The sequence below is a fragment of the Rhinopithecus roxellana genome, chromosome 21 (genome assembly GCF_007565055.1).
Source record: "Rhinopithecus roxellana isolate Shanxi Qingling chromosome 21, ASM756505v1, whole genome shotgun sequence".
NCBI classification, from domain to species: Eukaryota; Metazoa; Chordata; class Mammalia; order Primates; family Cercopithecidae; genus Rhinopithecus; species Rhinopithecus roxellana.
In genome coordinates this window covers 61,911,487-61,921,012 of record NC_044569.1, presented here as the reverse complement: position 1 = coordinate 61,921,012, position 9,526 = coordinate 61,911,487, and the positions used below count along the sequence as shown (strand labels likewise).

The following is a 9,526-nucleotide window of genomic DNA, read 5'->3' as shown; positions in this document are numbered from 1 at the left end:
TATCAGTGTTGTCCTGGGTTCATATTTATTTAATTAACATGTATAGCAACCGGTGCAGTCCTGGCACATTGTGTGACTATCTGCTCACACTGGAGAGGCAGTTAAGAGCCTAGAGCTCAAGAGACGTTGCCTGGCTTCCCACTTTACCCCACTTCTTGCTAGCTGTATGACCTTGGGCTAATTACTTATTCTCTCTGTGCCTCAAGTTTCCTCACCTATAAAATATGAAAGAAAAGCCTACTTTATAGGGTTGTTTTGATGTCTTGAAATAAGTTAATATCTCTATAACCCTGGTTCGTGGTAAGCCAGTGAATAAAATTTGTGAATAAAATTTATTCAAGCATCTATTATGTGCTGGGTTCTTGAAAATACACTTAGTTCTCGAAAAAACTTTACATCCCCAAGAAAGCCAACATGTTTAAAAAAATGCATGCAAAAAAACATAACGGAAGTAAAACCTTATGGTAAATTGGGGTTGGAATAGATTGTGTAGGTGGTGGACTGGGTTTCCATTTCCCTCCATTAGACTGTGGCTGCAGTGGATGTCAATTGGTACAAATTTTTCAAAATATACCATACATGCCCAAAAGTAGAATGACTCATTAAAAGGTGTGAACATTTTTAAAGGCTGTGCACATAACATATTGTCAACATACTTTCTAAAAAGTAGTAGCAATTCACACTCACCCCAGCAACACAGAGGGTTCTCTGCGTCTTTGGTGGCATTGGAAATGCATTCTATAACCTGTAAGTGAAAAATACTTCCTTATTTTAATTTGTGCTGAATGACTTTTGATGATAGGTACAGGTAGGTAGGTAAGTAGACAAACTCTAAACTTTATTATTTTTGTTTGGTTTTGTTGTTGTTGTTGTTGTTGTCGTTTTGTTGAGACCCTGTTGAGACAGGGTCATGCTCCGTCACCCAGGCTGGAGTGCAATGGCACGATCATAGCTCACTCTGCCTCCTGGGCTCAAGGGATTCTCCCAGCAGAGCCTCCCAAATAGCTGGGACTACAGGTGCCTAACCTTTAAAAGATGAAAATTTTCCACAACTGAGTGCAGTCAAAAGAGTGCTACAGAGTCAGAAAACAAGCTTAAAAGACACATTTAACTGGGCTGTGAACCACAACAGCACTGCTGGAATAACGGTGCTCAGGAACAACATTTATTCAGATAAAGAATTTCTCTTGTTTATGTTCTACAAGGAAAGAAACATACATTTCACTAGATTAGTATAAGCTCTAAATAAGATAATACATGTAACAACTAGTACATAATAGGAGATCAAAATGGTATCTATTTTTTTTTGAGATGGACCCTCACTCTGTCACCCGGGCTGAAGTGTAGTGGTATGATCCTGGCTCACTGCAACCTTCGCCTCCTGGGTTCTAGTGATTCTCATGCCTCAGCCTCCCAAGTAGCTGGGATTACAGGCATTCAGCACCATGCCCAGCTAATTTTTGTATTTTTAGTAGAGATGGGGTTTCAGCCATGTTGGATAGGCTGGTCTCCAACTCCTGAGCTCAAATGAACTACCTGCCTCAGCCCCCCAAAGTGCTGAGATTATAGGCGTGAGTCACTGCACCTAGCCTAATTTATTTATTTTATTTTATTTTATTTTATTTATTGTTATTATTATTTTGAGACAGAGTCTTGCTCTGTTGCCCAGGCTGGAGTGAAGCGGCATGATCTCCCGGGTTCAAGTAATTCTTGTGCCTGAGTCTCCCGAGTAGCTGGGATTACAGGCACGCGCCACCATGTCAGGCTAATTTTTGTATTTTTTATACAGACAGGGTTTCACCATGTTGACCAAGCTGGTGTTGAAGTCCTGACCTCAAGTGATCCGCCTGCCTCAGCCTCCCAAAGTGCTGGGATTAGAGGCATGAGCCACCGCACCTGGCTGGAAAAGTTATATTATTTTAAAGCCATGCCTCAAGCACAGCAGATGCATTAGCAAATCTGGAAAGTACACCAAAGGTCAAGTTCAGGAAGTGACAGTTGTGAAAAATACTCGTAACCATCCAGCCACCCAAGGAGAGCAAGCTTACTCTGACCATGCAGATTCACAGAATCTATCTGTGCTCCGACAAGATTTGCCATGAGATGCTTACAAAAGTAGCCACAGTGATTAAACCAGGCCATCCAGGTACTATCCACATGTCATAGTTACACATCATTAGCAAAAAATGGAGACAATCAGAGAACAGTCCATGGTTATCATACCAAAAGTGCTATAGCACCATATTTAGCAACAGAACACAGGGAACCGAAAGGTGAGACACATTTACAAGTAGATACACTGACCAAAGCAAATTAAGGTTATGTATAAAATATTAGTTCTATACATGTGTATATCCTGAGGTAATTTTAAATTTAAAAATTATTTTATGTCCAACTACAACTTTTTTCTTTTTAAATGGTTTTATTTTATGTGCAAATAATGAGCAGATGTTGTACCCATAAATTCTACTTTCCAAAAACAGGAGCTTTTTAAAAGAAAACCACATAACTTTTAAAAGGCACTGGGATTCCTCTGCTTCTAGATCATTGCTAGGTTAGGAAAATAAAGTTTTTTCTACCAGGAATCACAAGTTAGAACTGAGTATTCTCCAAAGTGGAATTTCTAGAGTGTAGTGTCACTCCAGGCAAAGATTATTCAGTTCTCATGCCAAACATCCACAACTAGCTATCGGAAAGGTTAACAGTCTGATAGCAGGTCGAAACAGTCCAGCATAATTAGGCTTCATCAAACAATGTCATCATGCTCTTCTAAGACGCAAATAAACCAAAACAGGAAATACTAAAATCAAAATATTTGTCACTGTCATACAAATTGTTAGTTCCTTGCTGTATCCCCACTACTATAACATTAATAAAGGGAACATTTTACTGCAAAGAATATTTTATTTTATATGTCACCAGCCATGAATTTTTGCCATTAGTTATTATACAAATGCTGCCCAGTGCCATTATCCAAATGACATAACCATTTTACATCCACAATTCACTTAAGTAGAATTTTCATGATTTACATAAGTGCATCTATCAGTGAAGATTTAACACTGAGATGCAATCTAACATTCGTAATATCTGATGTTTGGTAGATGGCAATGTAGGAGAGATATATTTTAATCACTTTTCATTTAAGAGAACTTACATAAAAAATAAACTAATAATTTAACAGTTCCAAGTCTCCAAAGGGCATTTTCAAATGTACATAAAAGAAATGGTTACAGAGATGTTTAAGAAGCATCTTCATGTCCACATCTTGTTGTAACTGCTGTATCATTTTCTCTTCCAACTCCTTCCCTTTGCCTGCAAGAGGGGCTTGGATAAAGATGGATGTTTTGCTTGATTTCTTTGATATCCTGAACTTCTGTATCCTGAACTTCTTTTCTTCAATTTGTTCATTATAAATTTAGCTTGGCATTTCTGTTTGATCTCTTCAACTCTCTTCATTGCACCAATAGTTTAATTCCATAGCTCTCGCTGGTATTTGATAGGTTCATTTCTATGTTTGTCAAATTCAAATGAATTATCCACTGTAAGCTCTTTACCAGCTGCTTTCTGGAATGCTTTGGTCCACCTAACTTTGTGAGGATTGCACTTCTTTTTGAAGTGTTTATGACATTTAGATTTACAAAATCTGAACACTTTGCAGTTGTTGCGGATGAACATCATGCTGTGGCCAGGGTAGATGGGCCCCGAGCAGAAATAACACTTCTTGAAACACATGTTGAAGCCGTGTGGGTCCCCACTGACCAAATGCCAAGCTTGAGGGCCAACTACAATTTTTTTTTAACTTTTCATTTTGAAATAATGATAGAGTCACCAGAAGGTTCAAAGAAAGTATTCAGGGAGGCCCAGTGTACCCTATACCTTGCCTCCTTCAGTGGTGGTTAACATCTTGAATAATTACAGTACAAAATCAAAATCAGGAAATTGACATTGAAATGCTCCATAGAGCTGATTCAGATTTCATTGGTTTTATAAGAAGTACACGTGTGTACTTCTATACAATCTTATTACGAGTGTAGCTTCCTGTAACCACCAACACAATTGAGATACACAACTGTGCCATCACTACAAGGCTGCCTCATGCTGTAACTGCCCAGCAGGTTCACCCTGCCCACTGCCTAGACAGAGCTGTTTTATCAAGACAGGGGAATTTCGAGAGAGAAAGAGTCATTCATGCAGAGCTGTCTGTGTGGGAGACCAGAGTTTCATTATTACTCAAAAGCAGTCTCCCCGAGCATTCATTCAGGGATCAGAGTTTTTTTGTTTTTTTTTTTGAGACAGTGTCACTCTGCTGCCCAGGCTGAAGTGCAGTGGTGCGATCTTGGCTCACAGCAACCTCCACACTCCCGGGTTCAGGCCATTCTCTTGCCTCAGCCTCCTGAGTTGCTGGGATTATTTGTGCCTGCCATCATGCCCAGCTAATTTTTGTTTTTCACTAGTGACAGAGTTTTGACATGTTGGCCAGCCTGGTCTCAAACCCCTGACCTCAGGTGATCTGCCCGCCTTGGCCTCCCAAAGTGCTAGGATTACAGGTGTGAGCCACTGCACCTGGCCAAGTGTTTAGCTTTTTAAGAAACTGATATTTTCCAGAGTGGCTATACTATTTTACATTACTATCAGTGTAGGGAAGTAGATAATTTTCTCTCCATCTTTCATAGTTCTTAGTTAGGATGGGTCACTGTAACAAAAAAAAAAAAAAAAAAAACAGATTAAAAAGAGACAGATAAAGAGAAGATTATGAACATGTATACCTCGTGTAGTATATATAGGGGAGACACCCAGAGAAATTGGTAAATTTTGAAGCGGTGGCTTTGAACTCAGACTTAAATACCATGTCTACTGAAACAAAAAGAAGGGTGCAGGGAAAGTTGGTTACACTCAGGAAAAACTGGCAAATAAGAGTAAGATTTGTTATGGAGATTTAAGTCAGTGCCTTCTCCATCAACAACGTATAACCGTCTCCAGTGACTTAGAGTCATCCTCTCTTCCTGGGACAATGTGGATGATAGGGTAACTTCCACTGTTTTCAGAGCTTCTCCTGTGGTTGCAGTTTCCCAAAATAATCAGCTCAAAATAAGAAAGGGGAGAGGAGAGAAAGAGAAGAAGAGTTATTATAAGGAATTGGCTTATGTGGTTATGGAGGCTGAGAAGTCCCACCATCTGCCATCTGCAAGCTGGCAGCTGGGGAAAGCCAGGGGTGTCATTCAATCTGAGTCCAAAGGCCTGAGAACCAGGAGAGCTGACGACGTGAACTGCAGTCTGAGGGAAGGAGAGACTGATATTCCAGCTCAAGTCGTCTGGCAGAAAAGAAGGGCCAAATTCAGGGCCGGGCGATGTGGCTCACAGCTGTAATCCCAGCACTTTGTGGGGCCGAGGCAGATGGACCACTTGAGCTCAGGAGTTTGAGGCCAGCCTGGCCAACATGGTGAAACCCTGTCTCTACTAAAAATACAAAAATTAGCTGGGCATGGTGGCACGTGCCTGTAATCCCAGCTATTTGGGAGGCTGAGGCGGGAGAATCGCTTGAACCCAGGAGGCAGAGGTTGCAGTGAGTCAAGATCGCACCACTGCACTCCAGCCTGGGTGACAGAGTGAGACTTTGTCTCCAAAAAAAGAAAAAGAAAAAGGACCAAATTCTCCTTTCCTCTGCCTTACAGCCCTCAACAGCCCAATGAGGAGGGTGATCCACTCATAGACAGAATCGGAAATGACGTTTTGTCAAATATGTGGGAACCCCATGATCCAATCAAGACGAAACATAAAATTAACCATCACAAATGCTAATGATCAGATATAAAATGGGAAGTGGAGTAGGGAGTACTTAGAGGTGGGAGGTACAGTTGTCATTGCAAACAAGATGGTCAGGGAACCTGCCCTGAGACAGTAACATGTAGATCTGAAGGACAGAGTAGGGGGCTTGAGAAGGGAAGTGACTCACCCATGACCCTCACCCTCATCCACTAACTCCTAACTGTGTTCTCTCCCTGATTATAGCTGGTTGTTTTATTTTCATAAAGTCATGAGATGTTAGAGATGGAAGTGACCATTGGGGATGGCCGTAAGTTTCACTGAAGATCCTAAGTCTATTAAACAAAAAATTGAATTTTTGTGGCAACTCAGATTGATAGTGGTGGCTTTCTGGAGCATGGCGTAGAGCAAGATCCAGAGGTTAGGTCTGGGTTCAGAGCAAAGAGTGATGCTTTCCCCAAGCTCAGCAGGAGGATGGTGACATTAGACAGTAGGTGGCCCATTGCTCTTCTAGTGTGACCCTTCCATTACATGATGAGGACATAGGCAGCTGGAGTGTAACAGACAGGAAGTGGCTGGATTTTCAAAAAGGTCTTTAACATGAACACTTTTATGCCTTCACTGTCTCCATGATTGACTAAGGGAAAGTAAAAGAAACGGAGGACGCGGGACACGGTGGCTCACGCCTGTAATCCTAGCACTTTGGGAGGACGAGGTGGGTGGGTCACCTGATGTCAGGAGTTTGAGACCAGCCTGGCCAACGTAGTGAACCCTGTCTCTACTAAAAATACGAAAACTTAGCTGGGCGTGGTTGAGAGGTTGAACTACTTGAGAGATTGAGGCAGGAGAATAGCTTGAACCCAGGAGGCAGAGGCTACAGAGAGCCGAGATTGTGCCACTGCACTCCAGCCTAGGTGACAAAGTGACACTGTCTCAAAAAAAAAAAAAAGAAGAAGAAGAAAGAAAAAGAAATGGAGGACTCCACTCTTGGTTACAATAAAAAGAGTCCCTGCCTCCCAAACTTGCAGTTCCTCTCAGGCAACCATTTTATTCCAGGGCTTAGCCAGGCCTCCAGAAATGTGAGTTTTCTCTTCTTCTTTGTGGATTCAGCCCAGGGAGGAAAGGTACAATTGCAACCTCACACCCACAAAGATGCCCTTGGACTTGGATAAAAGAGCACAAGACACCATTTTTATCACTTAACCCGGTAAAAGAAGATACCCACACAGACCACCAGGACCGCACAGTAGGAACAGAGGCCCACCTTCCCCTGTGCTGCCCAAGTTCCTAGAGGGATCTGAATGAAGCAACTGTTTAACCAATGCAACTGTGTTTAAAGTGCCCAAGGGACCCACACTCTTTAAATGATGCATAAATTGAGTCGTTTTGTAAAATACAGTCCCTTGATTTATTTGCTTAGTAGCTTTTAGTTTGTCTACTAGGTTTCTCTAAAAAAGAATACAAATGTATTTAGGCATAAATTGTTTTCAATCACTTTCTTGGTGTCTACATTACCCTCCCTGTAATATATTAGGGGTTCCTAAGCCACAAATGGTATGATTGAAGGTATAAATACTTGAAGCTCACTGCGACCTTAAACTCCTGGGCTCAAGCAATCCTCCTGCCTCAGCCTCCCAAGCAGCTGGGACTACAGGTGGGTGTCACCATGCCCAGCTAATTTTTAAAATTTTTTGTAGAGATGGGGGCCTTGCTATGTTGCTCAGGCTGGTCTTGAACTCCTGACCTCAAGTGATCCTCCCACCTTGACCTCCCAAAGTGCTAGGATTACAGGCATGAGCACCATATCCGGCCCCCATCTCTTTGTAATACACTAGAATTATGAAATGGCAGCAGAAAGAATTGACCTTCTTGCCCGCAGTTGCATCAAACAAGTAGAATGATCTGAAGATGAGCAAAAGGAACCTTGTTATTTTTGACTTAAATGTTCTTGAGAACAAAAATGATGATGCCAGGCTTCAGAAGATGGTCCCTTGAGGGTTTAGTGGTTGAAAATCATCCTCACTTTCCTACTCCTTTCAACACACATACACACACACACACACACGCAGTGTTGGCCTCAGTGGCACCACATAACAATAGCAACAGGCTTAAGGACAGTGCAAGCACAGCTGCATCAGGCTACTGTTGGGAGAAGGGAAACTAGACTGTGCACTGAGATTAAAACTGGCTTGGGCGAGTCATCAAACAACCCTGTCAAAAAGCACGATGTCTGATTTCACAGCCTCCATTGCTCCCTCCAACACCACGTGGAACATAAACTCCAAACTGATGAAGTCTCAGGCAGGTCAATCACCTTCTACTCAGCCCCAATGTGAAAGAGACTCATATGGAAAAGCCTGCTCTAAACACAGGCTTATCTGTGTTGCAAGATGATGAAACATTACAGACTTAGGGAATTCATTCTCAGGTGAGAATTCAGGAACTAGCCCTGGGGGCTGTAAAATATACTGGTCATGAGTCCCTTAGGTAGTCGAAAGGATAATACGACCAAAGTTTAACCTGAGCTGATGTTACTGACATGAGTGTCAGTACATGCATCTGAAACTTACTCTGTCAATTCTCAAGAGAGGAAATGAAAGTAAAAGCATTTGTCACTTGAGGAATTTCTCTGTATGCATGATTATTTATTGCATTTCTCACGTATTCAAAGTTGCTTTTGAGCCAAACTATGAAGTGAGTAAAACCTGACTTTTGTTCCTTGATTCCTTATTTTCTCGCCTCACTTTTTTTTTCTTTTGACAGTTAAATTAGGATACTAGTTTCACGCCTACTACAGGGAGAGTGGCCCCAAATAATACTGATTTAAGTGAGATGAAGGTTTATTTCTCTGACACACAGAAGTCCAAGCTAGTATGCCGCTACCAGTAATACCAGGAATAGTTTTAGGGACTCGAATGCTTACCTAGTTACTTTGCAATCTGCAACATATGCTTTTTTCATCTTCTCTTGGTGCAACATGGCTGCTCCTGATCCCGCCAACTCATCTGTATTCCCTCCTGCAGAAAGAAACGAAGGGGCAAGGGGCATGACCTGAAAGTTGCACGCATCACTTCTGCTCAAGCCCCATTGGCCAGAATTTAGTTCTATGCCCACACCAAACTGCAAGGGAGATATCGTTTAAAGCACAGAATGGTGATTTGGGTTCAGAATGAAGACCCTGAGTGATTTGGAATGGCTACATCTGTTCACTATGTGAAAAGTTGGTGATGAATTCAAGGCTGTACTGTGGAGGAGAGCTAGGAGGCCTGAATGCACCAAAAAGATGTTGACAGATTCAGTGGGGACAGGAAGTGACCTAGGCCCTGGAGAGAAACTAGGGGACTCCCAGGAAAGCTGGCTTGTAGTGATATAGGAGTTAAAAAGGAATTACTTAGGGAGATAGCAAGGGCATGGGAGTCCTCGGGAGGGCTTTCCTTTTAATGAAAAGCAGCCCCAAATCATTTTCTAACAAAGAGCAGCTGGTAAAGTTGAGCTGCAGACATAGACAAACAAGCTGACAGCTTGTTGCACAGATGAATGCCAGCAGAAACTAAGGACTAGACATTTTCAAGATGGCAGCTCCATCTTGCCTTCTCTGCCAGCCATGTGTACAGCAAGAAGCAGACAAAATGGCCCCACATCAACTGCAAAGTCCATTTGCATAAGAAGATTAGGGTAGGGCGACCAGCCTTCCCCAAGAGCTTTGTAAATGTCATACCTGATGGAACCAATCTGTGAGGCCTAGTAAATCAGACAACGC

At 42.1% G+C, this 9,526-nt stretch overlaps 1 pseudogene; it reads right to left on the bottom strand.

Annotated features, from left to right (window-relative positions):
- Positions 1–3,169: 3,169 nt before the first annotated feature.
- Positions 3,170–3,735, bottom strand: LOC104671260 (annotated as a pseudogene).
- Between the last annotated feature and the right edge of the window lie 5,791 nt (positions 3,736–9,526).